This window comes from Ambystoma mexicanum, chromosome 1p, assembly GCF_040938575.1.
Source record: "Ambystoma mexicanum isolate Mex_15411 chromosome 1p, UKY_AmexF1_1, whole genome shotgun sequence".
NCBI lineage: Eukaryota > Metazoa > Chordata > Amphibia > Caudata > Ambystomatidae > Ambystoma > Ambystoma mexicanum.
The window spans coordinates 1,028,774,549-1,028,788,174 of NC_090921.1; the positions used below are offsets into that span (position 1 = coordinate 1,028,774,549).

General features: G+C 41.1%; 5 non-coding genes across 5 annotated transcripts; all 5 read right to left on the bottom strand.

The window, feature by feature from the left end:
* Window positions 1-2,074: 2,074 nt before the first annotated feature.
* TRNAY-GUA (transfer RNA tyrosine (anticodon GUA)) lies at window positions 2,075-2,160 on the bottom strand. Its single transcript is given in 2 exon segments — window positions 2,075-2,110; window positions 2,124-2,160. It is a non-coding gene; the product is annotated as a tRNA-Tyr (tRNA).
* A 1,205-nt stretch (window positions 2,161-3,365) lies between these two features.
* Window positions 3,366-3,451, bottom strand: TRNAD-GUC (transfer RNA aspartic acid (anticodon GUC)). The gene is given in 2 exon segments: window positions 3,366-3,401; window positions 3,415-3,451. It is a non-coding gene; the product is annotated as a tRNA-Asp (tRNA).
* A 3,716-nt stretch (window positions 3,452-7,167) lies between these two features.
* TRNAY-GUA (transfer RNA tyrosine (anticodon GUA)) lies at window positions 7,168-7,253 on the bottom strand. Its single transcript is given in 2 exon segments — window positions 7,168-7,203; window positions 7,217-7,253. It is a non-coding gene; the product is annotated as a tRNA-Tyr (tRNA).
* Window positions 7,254-7,815: 562 nt separating this feature from the next.
* TRNAY-GUA (transfer RNA tyrosine (anticodon GUA)) lies at window positions 7,816-7,901 on the bottom strand. The gene is given in 2 exon segments: window positions 7,816-7,851; window positions 7,865-7,901. It is a non-coding gene; the product is annotated as a tRNA-Tyr (tRNA).
* Window positions 7,902-8,458: 557 nt separating this feature from the next.
* TRNAY-GUA (transfer RNA tyrosine (anticodon GUA)) lies at window positions 8,459-8,544 on the bottom strand. The gene is given in 2 exon segments: window positions 8,459-8,494; window positions 8,508-8,544. It is a non-coding gene; the product is annotated as a tRNA-Tyr (tRNA).
* Window positions 8,545-13,626: the final 5,082 nt, after the last annotated feature.

The following is a 13,626-nucleotide window of genomic DNA, read 5'->3' on the forward strand; positions in this document are numbered from 1 at the left end:
AACGTGGCCACAGCCTCAAAGCAAAAGGCATCTATTTTCAGTGATGAAATATAATATAATTATAAATTGTCTGTTATTTTATTTTCCAAGTATTTTACTTTCCAAGTATTCAATAAAATGTGCATTTGGCAAAAGTCCTTCAATCCGGATTTCAACCAGCGACCTAAGGATGCCAGTTTTACCACGACAGTCCTCCGCTCTACCAACTGAGCTATCGAAGGCTTGGCAAATCAGTCTCTAGCAAGCTCAATACGAGCTTCCACTTCAACCGTCGACATGCAAACATCTATTGCAATTCGTGCAAAATACTACAAATTTGGCTTGTGAGGTTCCCGAATTGAGTAAAAGCACATCAGTTCCCAATTAAAAAAATGACCCCCTCCGCAGTCTCCCGCATGTTACTGACCACCATTCTAAGGGGGAAAAGTTGAAAGGCGCGCCTCACAGGCCATCTCCTCAGAGTATTCAGCCGTGTTGGGCCTTGACAATATTTTAATATCTTGGATGGTGTATAGTGTTCTCCCATTTCCCTTGAGAAATCAAGATTGTCAAGGGGATTCTGCTGTTTTGTCAGTTCATAGCAAGAGATGGGGATCCAAAACACCTCACAGGAAACCAACGAAGATTGGTGTCGGACAGAAACATAACGTGGCCACAGCCTCAAAGCAAAAGGCATCTATTTTCAGTGATGAAATATAATATAATTATAAATTGTCTGTTATTTTATTTTCCAAGCATTTTACTTTCCAAGTATTCAATAAAATTTGCATTTGGCAAAAGTCCTTCAATCTGGATTTGAACCAGCGACCTAAGGATGCCTGTTTTACCACTACAGTCCTCTGCTCTACCAACTGAGCTATCGAAGGCTTGGCAAATCAGTCTCTAGCAAGCTCAATACGAGCTTTTACTTCAACCGTCGACATTCAAACATCTCTTGCAATTCGTGCAAAATACTACAAATTTGGCTTGTGAGGTTCCCGAATTGAGTAAAAGCACATCAGTTCACAATTAAAAAAATGACCCCCTCCGAGGTCTCCCGCATGTTACTGACCACCATACTAAGGGGGAAAAGTTGAAAGGCGGCGCCTCACAGGCCATCTCCTCAGAGTATTCAGCTGTGTTGAGCCTTGACAATATTTTAATATCTTGGATGGTGTATAGTGTTCTCTCATTTCCCTTGAGAAATCAAGATTGTCAAGGGGATTCTGCTGTTTTGCCAGTTCATAGCAAGAGATGGGGATCCAAAACACCTCACATGAAACCAATGAAGATTCGTGTTGGACAGAAACATAACGTGGCCACAGCCTCAAAGCAACAGGCATCTATTTTCAGTGATGAAATATAATATAATCATAAATTGTCTGTTATTTTACTTTCCAAGTATTTTACTTTCCAAGTATTCAATAAAATTTGCATTTGGCAAAAGTCTTTCGAGCCAGATTTGAACCAGCGACCTAAGGATGCCTGTTGTACTACTACAGTCCTCTGCTCTACCAACTGAGCTATCGAAGGCTTGGCAAATCATTCTCTAGCAAACTCAATACGAGCTTCCACTTCAACCGTCGACTTGTAAACATCTCTTGCAATTCGTGCAAAATACTACAAATTTGGCTTGTGAGGTTCCCGAATTGAGTAAAAGCACATCAGTTCCCAATTAAAAAAATGACCCCCTCCGCAGTCTCCCGCATGTTACTGACCACCATACTAAGGGGGAAAAGTTGAAAGGCGGCACCTCACAGGCCATCTCCTCAGAGCATTCAGCCGCGTTGGGCCTTGACAATATTTTAATATCTTGGATGGTGTATAGTGTTCTCTCATTTTCCTTGAGAAATCAAGATTGTCAAGGGGATTATGCTGTTTTGCCAGTTCATAGCAAGAGATGGGGATCAAAAAAACACCTCACAGGAAACCAAAGAAGATTGGTGTTGGACAGAAAAATAATGTGGCCACAGCCTCAAAGCAAAAGGCATCTATTTTCAGTGATGAAATATAATATAATTATAAATTGTCTGTTATGTTATTTTCCAAGTATTTTACTTTCCAAGTATTCAATAAAATGTGCATTTGGCAAAAGTCCTTCGAGCCGGATTTGAACCAGCGACCTAAGGATGCCTGTTTTACCACTACAGTCCTCCACTCTACCAACTGAGCTATCGAAGGCTTGGCAAATCATTTTCTAGCAAACTCAATACAAGCTTCCACTTCAACCGTCGACTTGTAAACATCTCTTGCAATTCGTGCAAAATACTACAAATTTGGCTTGTGAGGTTCCCGAATTGAGTAAAAGCACATCAGTTCCCAATTAAAAAAATGCCCCCTCCGCAGTCTCCCGCATGTTACTGACCACCATACTAAGGAGGAAAAGTTGAAAGGCGGCGCCTCACAGGCCATCTCCTCAGAGTATTCATCAGTGTTCGGCCTTGACAATATTTAAATATCTTGGATGGTGTATAGTGTTCTCCCATTTCCCTTGAGAAATCAAGATTGTCAAGGGGATTCTGCTGTTTTGCCAGTTCATAGCAAGAGATGGGGATCCAAAACACCTCACAGGAAAACAATGAAGATTGGTGTTGGACAGAAACATAACGTGGCCACAGCCTCAAAGCAAAAGGCATCTATTTTCAGTGATGAAATATAATATAATTATAAATTGTCTGTTATTTTATTTTCCAAGTATTTTACTTTCCAAGTATTCAATAAAATTTGCATTTGGCAAAAGTCATTCGAGCCGGATTTGAACCAGCGACCTAAGGATGCCTGTTTTACCACTACAGTCCTCCGCTCTACCAACTGAGCTATCGAAGGCTTGGCAAAGCATTCTCTAGCAAACTCAATACGAGCTTCCACTTCAACCGTCGACTTGTAAACATCTCTTGCAATTCGTGCAAAATACTACAAATTTGGCTTGTGAGGTTCCCGAATTGAGTAAAAGCACATCAGTTCCCAATTAAAAAAATGACCCCCTCTGCAGTCTCCTGCATGTTACTGACCACCATACTAAGGGGGAAAACTTGAAAGGCGGCGCCTCACAGGCCATCTCCTCAGAGTATTCAGCCGTGTTGGGCCTTGACAATATTTTAATATCTTGGATGATGTATAGTGTTCTCCCATTTCCCTTGAGAAATCAAGATTGTCAAGGGGATTCTGCTGTTTTGTCAGTTCATAGCAAGAGATGGGGATCCAAAACACCTCACAGGAAACCAACGAAGATTGGTGTCGGACAGAAACATAACGTGGCGACAGCCTCAAAGCAAAAGGCATCTATTTTCAGTGATGAAATATAATATAATTATAAATTGTCTGTTATTTTATTTTCCAAGTATTTTACTTTCCAAGTATTCAATAAAATGTGCACTTGGCAAAAGTCCTTCGAGCCGGATTTCAACCAGCGACCTAAGGATGCCAGTTTTACCACGACAGTCCTCCGCTCTACCAACTGAGCTATCGAAGGCTTGGCAAATCAGTCTCTAGCAAGCTCAATACGAGCTTCCACTTCAACCGTCGACATGCAAACATCTATTGCAATTCGTGCAAAATACTACAAATTTGGCTTGTGAGGTTCCCGAATTGAGTAAAAGCACATCAGCTCCCAATTAAAAAAATGACCCCCTCCGCAGTCTCCCGCATGTTACTGACCACCATACTAAGGGGGAAAAGTTGAAAGGCACGCCTCACAGGCCATCTCCTCAGAGTATTCAGCCGTGTTGGGCCTTGACAATATTTTAATATCTTGGATGGTGTATAGTGTTCTCCCATTTCCCTTGAGAAATCAAGATTGTCAAGGGGATTCTGCTGTTTTGTCAGTTCATAGCAAGAGATGGGGATCCAAAACACCTCACAGGAAACCAACGAAGATTGGTGTCGGACAGAAACATAACGTGGCGACAGCCTCAAAGCAAAAGGCATCTATTTTCAGTGATGAAATATAATATAATTATAAATTGTCTGTTATTTTATTTTCCAAGCATTTTACTTTCCAAGTATTCAATAAAATTTGCATTTGGCAAAAGTGCTTCAATCTGGATTTGAACCAGCGACCTAAGGATGCCTGTTTTACCACTACAGTCCTCTGCTCTACCAACTGAGCTATCGAAGGCTTGGCAAATCAGTCTCTAGCAAGCTCAATACGAGCTTTTACTTCAACCGTCGACATTCAAACATCTCTTGCAATTCGTGCAAAATACTACAAATTTGGCTTGTGAGGTTCCCGAATTGAGTAAAAGCACATCAGTTCACAATTAAAAAAATGACCCCCTCCGAGGTCTCCCGCATGTTACTGACCACCATACTAAGGGGGAAAAGTTGAAAGGCGGCGCCTCACAGGCCATCTCCTCAGAGTATTCAGCTGTGTTGGGCCTTGACAATATTTTAATATCTTGGATGGTGTATAGTGTTCTCTCATTTCCCTTGAGAAATCAAGATTGTCAAGGGGATTCTGCTGTTTTGCCAGTTCATAGCAAGAGATGGGGATCCAAAACACCTCACATGAAACCAATGAAGATTCGTGTTGGACAGAAACATAACGTGGCCACAGCCTCAAAGCAACAGGCATCTATTTTCAGTGATGAAATATAATATAATCATAAATTGTCTGTTATTTTACTTTCCAAGTATTTTACTTTCCAAGTATTCAATAAAATTTGCATTTGGCAAAAGTCTTTCGAGCCAGATTTGAACCAGCGACCTAAGGATGCCTGTTGTACTACTACAGTCCTCTGCTCTACCAACTGAGCTATCGAAGGCTTGGCAAATCATTCTCTAGCAAACTCAATACGAGCTTCCACTTCAACCGTCGACTTGTAAACATCTCTTGCAATTCGTGCAAAATACTACAAATTTGGCTTGTGAGGTTCCCGAATTGAGTAAAAGCACATCAGTTCCCAATTAAAAAAATGACCCCCTCCGCAGTCTCCCGCATGTTACTGACCACCATACTAAGGAGGAAAAGTTGAAAGGCGGCGCCTCACAGGCCATCTCAGAGTATTCATCAGTGTTCGGCCTTGACAATATTTTAATATCTTGGATGGTGTATAGTGTTCTCCCATTTCCCTTGAGAAATCAAGATTGTCAAGGGGATTCTGCTGTTTTGCCAGTTCATAGCAAGAGATGGGGATCCAAAACACCTCACAGGAAAACAATGAAGATTGGTGTTGGACAGAAACATAACGTGGCCACAGCCTCAAAGCAAAAGGCATCTATTTTCAGTGATGAAATATAATATAATTATAAATTGTCTGTTATTTTATTTTCCAAGTATTTTACTTTCCAAGTATTCAATAAAATTTGCATTTGGCAAAAGACCTTCGAGCCGGATTTGAACCAGCGACCTAAGGATGCCTGTTTTACCACTACAGTCCTCCCCTCTACCAACTGAGCTATCGAAGGCTTGACAAATCATTCTCTAGCAAACTCAATACGAGCTTCCACTTCAACCGTCGACTTGTAAACATCTCTTGCAATTCGTGCAAAATACTACAAATTTGGCTTGTGAGGTTCCCGAATTGAGTAAAAGCACATCAGTTCCCAATTAAAAAAATGACCCCCTCTGCAGTCTCCTGCATGTTACTGACCACCATACTAAGGGGGAAAACTTGAAAGGCGGCGCCTCACAGGCCATCTCCTCAGAGTATTCAGCCGTGTTGGGCCTTGACAATATTTTAATATCTTGGATGATGTATAGTGTTCTCCCATTTCCCTTGAGAAATCAAGATTGTCAAGGGGATTCTGCTGTTTTGTCAGTTCATAGCAAGAGATGGGGATCCAAAACACCTCACAGGAAACCAACGAAGATTGGTGTCGGACAGAAAAATAACGTGGCCACAGCCTCAAATCAAAAGGCATCTATTTTCAGTGATGAAATATAATATAATTATAAATTGTCTGTTATTTTACTTTCCAAGTATTTTACTTTCCAAGTATTCAATAAAATGTGCACTTGGCAAAAGTCCTTCGAGCCGGATTTGAACCAGCGACCTAAGGATGCCTGTTTTACCACTACTGTTCTCCGCTCTACCAACTGAGCTATCAAAGGCTTGGCAAATCATTCTCTAGCAAACTTGGCTTGTGAGGTTCCCGAATTGAGTAAAAGCACATCAGTTCCCAATTAAAAAAATGACCCCCTCCGCAGTCTCCCGCATGTTACTGACCACCATACTAAGGAGGAAAAGTTGAAAGGCGGCGCCTCACAGGCCATCTCCTCAGAGTATTCATCAGTGTTCGGCCTTGACAATATTTAAATATCTTGGATGGTGTATAGTGTTCTCCCATTTCCCTTGAGAAATCAAGATTGTCAAGGGGATTCTGCTGTTTTGCCAGTTCATAGCAAGAGATGGGGATCCAAAACACCTCACAGGAAAACAATGAAGATTGGTGTTGGACAGAAACATAACGTGGCCACAGCCTCAAAGCAAAAGGCATCTATTTTCAGTGATGAAATATAATATAATTATAAATTGTCTGTTATTTTATTTTCCAAGTATTTTACTTTCCAAGTATTCAATAAAATTTGCATTTGGCAAAAGTCATTCGAGCCGGATTTGAACCAGCGACCTAAGGATGCCTGTTTTACCACTACAGTCCTCCGCTCTACCAACTGAGCTATCGAAGGCTTGGCAAATCAGTCTCTAGCAAGCTCAATACGAGCTTTTACTTCAACCGTCGACATTCAAACATCTCTTGCAATTCGTGCAAAATACTACAAATTTGGCTTGTGAGGTTCCCGAATTGAGTAAAAGCACATCAGTTCACAATTAAAAAAATGAACCCCTCCGAGGTCTCCCGCATGTTACTGACCACCATACTAAGGGGGAAAAGTTGAAAGGCGGCGCCTCACAGGCCATCTCCTCAGAGTATTCAGCTGTGTTGGGCCTTGACAATATTTTAATATCTTGGATGGTGTATAGTGTTCTCTCATTTCCCTTGAGAAATCAAGATTGTCAAGGGGATTCTGCTGTTTTGCCAGTTCATAGCAATAGATGGGGATCCAAAACACCTCACATGAAACCAATGAAGATTGGTGTCGGACAGAAAAATAACGTGGCCACAGCCTCAAAGCAAAAGGCATCTATTTTCAGTGATGAAATATAATATAATTATAAATTGTCTGTTATTTTACTTTCCAAGTATTTTACTTTCCAAGTATTCAATAAAATTTGCATTTGGCAAAAGTCCTTCGAGCCGGATTTGAACCAGCGACCTAAGGATGCCTGTTGTACTACTACAGTCCTCCGCTCTACCAACTGAGCTATCGAAGGCTTGGCAAATCATTCTCTAGCAAACTCAATACGAGCTTCCACTTCAACCGTCGACTTGTAAACATCTCTTGCAATTCGTGCAAAATACTACAAATTTGGCTTGTGAGGTTCCCGAATTGAGTAAAAGCACATCAGTTCCCAATTAAAAAAATGACCCCCTCCGCAGTCTCCCGCATGTTACTGACCACCATACTAAGGGGGAAAAGTTGAAAGGCGGCACCTCACAGGCCATCTCCTCAGAGCATTCAGCCGCGTTGGGCCTTGACAATATTTTAATATCTTGGATGGTGTATAGTGTTCTCTCATTTTCCTTGAGAAATCAAGATTGTCAAGGGGATTATGCTGTTTTGCTAGTTCATAGCAAGAGATGGGGATCAAAAAAACACCTCACAGGAAACCAAAGAAGATTGGTGTTGGACAGAAAAATAATGTGGCCACAGCCTCAAAGCAAAAGGCATCTATTTTCAGTGATGAAATATAATATAATTATAAATTGTCTGTTATGTTATTTTCCAAGTATTTTACTTTCCAAGTATTCAATAAAATTTGCATTTGGCAAAAGTCCTTCGAGCCGGATTTGAACCAGCGACCTAAGGATGCCTGTTTTACCACTACAGTCCTCCGCTCTACCAACTGAGCTATCGAAGGCTTGGCAAATCATTTTCTAGCAAACTCAATACAAGCTTCCACTTCAACCGTCGACTTGTAAACATCTCTTGCAATTCGTGCAAAATACTACAAATTTGGCTTGTGAGGTTCCCGAATTGAGTAAAAGCATATCAGTTCCCAATTAAAAAAATGACCCCCTCCGCAGTCTCCCGCATGTTACTGACCACCATACTAAGGAGGAAAAGTTGAAAGGCGGCGCCTCACAGGCCATCTCAGAGTATTCATCAGTGTTCGGCCTTGACAATATTTTAATATCTTGGATGGTGTATAGTGTTCTACCATTTCCCTTGAGAAATCAAGATTGTCAAGGGGATTCTGCTGTTTTGCCAGTTCATAGCAAGAGATGGGGATCCAAAACACCTCACAGGAAAACAATGAAGATTGGTGTTGGACAGAAACATAACGTGGCCACAGCCTCAAAGCAAAAGGCATCTATTTTCAGTGATGAAATATAATATAATTATAAATTGTCTGTTATTTTATTTTCCAAGTATTTTACTTTCCAAGTATTCAATAAAATTTGCATTTGGCAAAAGTCCTTCGAGCCGGATTTGAACCAGCGACCTAAGGATGCCTGTTTTACCACTACAGTCCTCCGCTCTACCAACTGAGCTATCGAAGGCTTGGCAAATCATTCTCTAGCAAACTCAATACGAGCTTCCACTTCAACCGTCGACTTGTAAACATCTCTTGCAATTCGTGCAAAATACTACAAATTTGGCTTGTGAGGTTCCCGAATTGAGTAAAAGCACATCAGTTCCCAATTAAAAAAATGACCCCCTCTGCAGTCTCCTGCATGTTACTGACCACCATACTAAGGGGGAAAACTTGAAAGGCGGCGCCTCACAGGCCATCTCCTCAGAGTATTCAGCCGTGTTGGGCCTTGACAATATTTTAATATCTTGGATGATGTATAGTGTTCTCCCATTTCCCTTGAGAAATCAAGATTGTCAAGGGGATTCTGCTGTTTTGTCAGTTCATAGCAAGAGATGGGGATCCAAAACACCTCACAGGAAACCAACGAAGATTGGTGTCGGACAGAAAAATAACGTGGCCACAGCCTCAAATCAAAAGGCATCTATTTTCAGTGATGAAATATAATATAATTATAAATTGTCTGTTATTTTACTTTCCAAGTATTTTACTTTCCAAGTATTCAATAAAATGTGCACTTGGCAAAAGTCCTTCGAGCCGGATTTGAACCAGCGACCTAAGGATGCCTGTTTTACCACTACTGTCCTCCGCTCTACCAACTGAGCTATCAAAGGCTTGGCAAATCATTCTCTAGCAAACTTGGCTTGTGAGGTTCCCGAATTGAGTAAAAGCACATCAGTTCCCAATTAAAAAAATGACCCCCTCCGCAGTCTCCCGCATGTTACTGACCACCATACTAAGGAGGAAAAGTTGAAAGGCGGCGCCTCACAGGCCATCTCCTCAGAGTATTCATCAGTGTTCGGCCTTGACAATATTTAAATATCTTGGATGGTGTATAGTGTTCTCCCATTTCCCTTGAGAAATCAAGATTGTCAAGGGGATTCTGCTGTTTTGCCAGTTCATAGCAAGAGATGGGGATCCAAAACACCTTACAGGAAAACAATGAAGATTGGTGTTGGACAGAAACATAACGTGGCCACAGCCTCAAAGCAAAAGGCATCTATTTTCAGTGATGAAATATAATATAATTATAAATTGTCTGTTATTTTATTTTCCAAGTATTTTACTTTCCAAGTATTCAATAAAATTTGCATTTGGCAAAAGTCATTCGAGCCGGATTTGAACCAGCGACCTAAGGATGCCTGTTTTACCACTACAGTCCTCCGCTCTACCAACTGAGCTATCGAAGGCTTGGCAAAGAATTCTCTAGCAAACTCAATACGAGCTTCCACTTCAACCGTCGACTTGTAAACATCTCTTGCAATTCGTGCAAAATACTACAAATTTGGCTTGTGAGGTTCCCGAATTGAGTAAAAGCACATCAGTTCACAATTAAAAAAATGACCCCCTCTGCAGTCTCCTGCATGTTACTGACCACCATACTAAGGGGGAAAACTTGAAAGGCGGCGCCTCACAGGCCATCTCCTCAGAGTATTCAGCCGTGTTGGGCCTTGACAATATTTTAATATTTTGGATGATGTATAGTGTTCTCCCATTTCCCTTGAGAAATCAAGATTGTCAAGGGGATTCTGCTGTTTTGTCAGTTCATAGCAAGAGATGGGGATCCAAAATACCTCACAGGAAACCAACGAAGATTGGTGTCGGACAGAAAAATAACGTGGCCACAGCCTCAAAGCAAAAGGCATCTATTTTCAGTGATGAAATATAATATAATTATAAATTGTCTTTTATTTTACTTTCCAAGTATTTTACTTTCCAAGTATTCAATAAAATGTGCATTTGGCAAAAGTCCTTTGAGCCGGATTTGAACCAGCGACGAGCTATCGAAGGCTTGGCAAATCATTCTCTAGCAAACTCAATACGAGCTTCCACTTCAACCGTCGACTTGTAAACATCTCTTGCAATTCGTGCAAAATACTACAAATTTGGCTCGTGAGGTTCCCGAATTGAGTAAAAGCACATCAGTTCCCAGTTAAAAAAATGACCCCCTCCGCAGTCTCCCGCATGTTACTGACCACCATACTAAAGGGGAAAAGTTGAAAGGCGCGCCTCACAGGCCATCTCCTCAGAGTATTCAGCCGTGTTGGGCCTTGACAATATTTTAATATCTTGGATGGTGTATAGTGTTCTCCCATTTCCCTTGAGAAATCAAGATTGTCAAGGGGATTCTGCTGTTTTGTCAGTTCATAGCAAGAGATGGGGATCCAAAACACCTCACAGGAAACCAACGAAGATTGGTGTCGGACAGAAACATAACGTGGCCACAGCCTCAAAGCAAAAGGCATCTATTTTCAGTGATGAAATATAATATAATTATAAATTGTCTGTTATTTTATTTTCCAAGTATTTTACTTTCCAAGTATTCAATAAAATGTGCATTTGGCAAAAGTCCTTCAATCCGGATTTCAACCAGCGACCTAAGGATGCCAGTTTTACCACGACAGTCCTCCGCTCTACCAACTGAGCTATCGAAGGCTTGGCAAATCAGTCTCTAGCAAGCTCAATACGAGCTTCCACTTCAACCGTCGACATGCAAACATCTATTGCAATTCGTGCAAAATACTACAAATTTGGCTTGTGAGGTTCCCGAATTGAGTAAAAGCACATCAGTTCCCAATTAAAAAAATGACCCCCTCCGCAGTCTCCCGCATGTTACTGACCACCATTCTAAGGGGGAAAAGTTGAAAGGCGCGCCTCACAGGCCATCTCCTCAGAGTATTCAGCCGTGTTGGGCCTTGACAATATTTTAATATCTTGGATGGTGTATAGTGTTCTCCCATTTCCCTTGAGAAATCAAGATTGTCAAGGGGATTCTGCTGTTTTGTCAGTTCATAGCAAGAGATGGGGATCCAAAACACCTCACAGGAAACCAACGAAGATTGGTGTCGGACAGAAACATAACGTGGCGACAGCCTCAAAGCAAAAGGCATCTATTTTCAGTGATGAAATATAATATAATTATAAATTGTCTGTTATTTTATTTTCCAAGCATTTTACTTTCCAAGTATTCAATAAAATTTGCATTTGGCAAAAGTCCTTCAATCTGGATTTGAACCAGCGACCTAAGGATGCCTGTTTTACCACTACAGTCCTCTGCTCTACCAACTGAGCTATCGAAGGCTTGGCAAATCAGTCTCTAGCAAGCTCAATACGAGCTTTTACTTCAACCGTCGACATTCAAACATCTCTTGCAATTCGTGCAAAATACTACAAATTTGGCTTGTGAGGTTCCCGAATTGAGTAAAAGCACATCAGTTCACAATTAAAAAAATGACCCCCTCCGAGGTCTCCCGCATGTTACTGACCACCATACTAAGGGGGAAAAGTTGAAAGGCGGCGCCTCACAGGCCATCTCCTCAGAGTATTCAGCTGTGTTGGGCCTTGACAATATTTTAATATCTTGGATGGTGTATAGTGTTCTCTCATTTCCCTTGAGAAATCAAGATTGTCAAGGGGATTCTGCTGTTTTGCCAGTTCATAGCAAGAGATGGGGATCCAAAACACCTGACAGGAAACCAATGAAGATTCGTGTTGGACAGAAAAATAACGTGGCCACAGCCTCAAAGCAAAAGGCATCTATTTTCAGTGATGAAATATAATATAATTATAAATTGTCTGTTATTTTACTTTCCAAGTATTTTACTTTCCAAGTATTCAATAAAATGTGCATTTGGCAAAAGTCCTTTGAGCCGGATTTGAACCAGCGACCTAAGGATGCCTGTTTTACCATTACAGTCCTCCGCTCTACCAACTGAGCTATCGAAGGCTTGGCAAATCAACTCTAGCAAACTCAATACGAGCTTCCACTTCAACCGTCGACTTGTAAACATCTCTTGCAATTCGTGCAAAATACTACAAATTTGGCTTGTGAGGTTCCCGAATTGAGTAAAAGCACATCAGTTCCCAATTAAAAAAATGACCCCCTACGCAGTCTCCCGCATGTTACTGACCACCATACTAAGGGGGAAAAGTTGAAAGGCGGCACCTCACAGGCCATCTCCTCAGAGTATTCAGCTGCGTTGGGCCTTGACAATATTTTAATATCTTGGATGGTGAATAGTGTTCTCTCATTTCCCTTGAGAAATCAAGATTTTCAAGGGGATTCTGCTGTTTTGCCAGTTCATAGCATGAGATGGGGATCCAAAACACCTCACAGGAAACCAATGAAGATTCGTGTTGGACAGAAAAATAACATGGTCACAGCCTCAAAGCAAAAGGCATTTATTTTCAGTGATGAAATATAATATAATTATAAATTGGCTGTTATTTTACTTTCCAAGTATTTTACTTTCCAAGTATTCAATAAAATGTGCATTTGGCAAAAGTCCTTCGAGCCGGATTTGAACCAGCGACCTAAGGATGCCTGTTTTACCACTACAGTCCTCCGCTCTACCAACTGAGCTATCCAAGGCTTGGCAAACCAGTCTCTAGCAAGCTCAATACGAGCTTCCACTTCAACCGTCGACATTCAAACATCTCTTGCAATTCGTGCAAAATACTACAAATTTGGCTTGTGAGGTTCCCGAATTGAGTAAAAGCACATCAGTTCACAATTAAAAAAATGACCCCCTCCGCAGTCTCCCGCATGTTACTGACCACCATACTAAGGAGGAAAAGTTGAAAGGCGATGCCTCACAGGCCATCTCCTCAGAGTATTCATCAGTGTTGGGCCTTGACAATATTTTAATATCTTGGATGGTGTATAGTGTTCTCCCATTTCCCTTGAGAAATCAAGATTGTTAAGGGGATTCTGCTGTTTTGTCAGTTCATAGCAAGAGATGGGGATCCAAAATACCTCACAGTAAACCAACGAAGATTGGTGTCGGACAGAAAAATAACGTGGCCACAGCCTCAAAGCAAAAGGTATCTATTTTCAGTGATGAAATATAATATAATTATAAATTGTCTGTTATTTTACTTTCCAAGTATTTTACTTTCCAAGTATTCAATAAAATGTGCATTTGGCAAAAGTCCTTTGAGCCGGATTTGAACCAGCGACGAGCTCTCGAAGGCTTGGTAAATCATTCTCTAGCAAACTCAATACGAGCTTCCACTTCAACCGTCGACTTGTAAACATCTCTTGCAATTC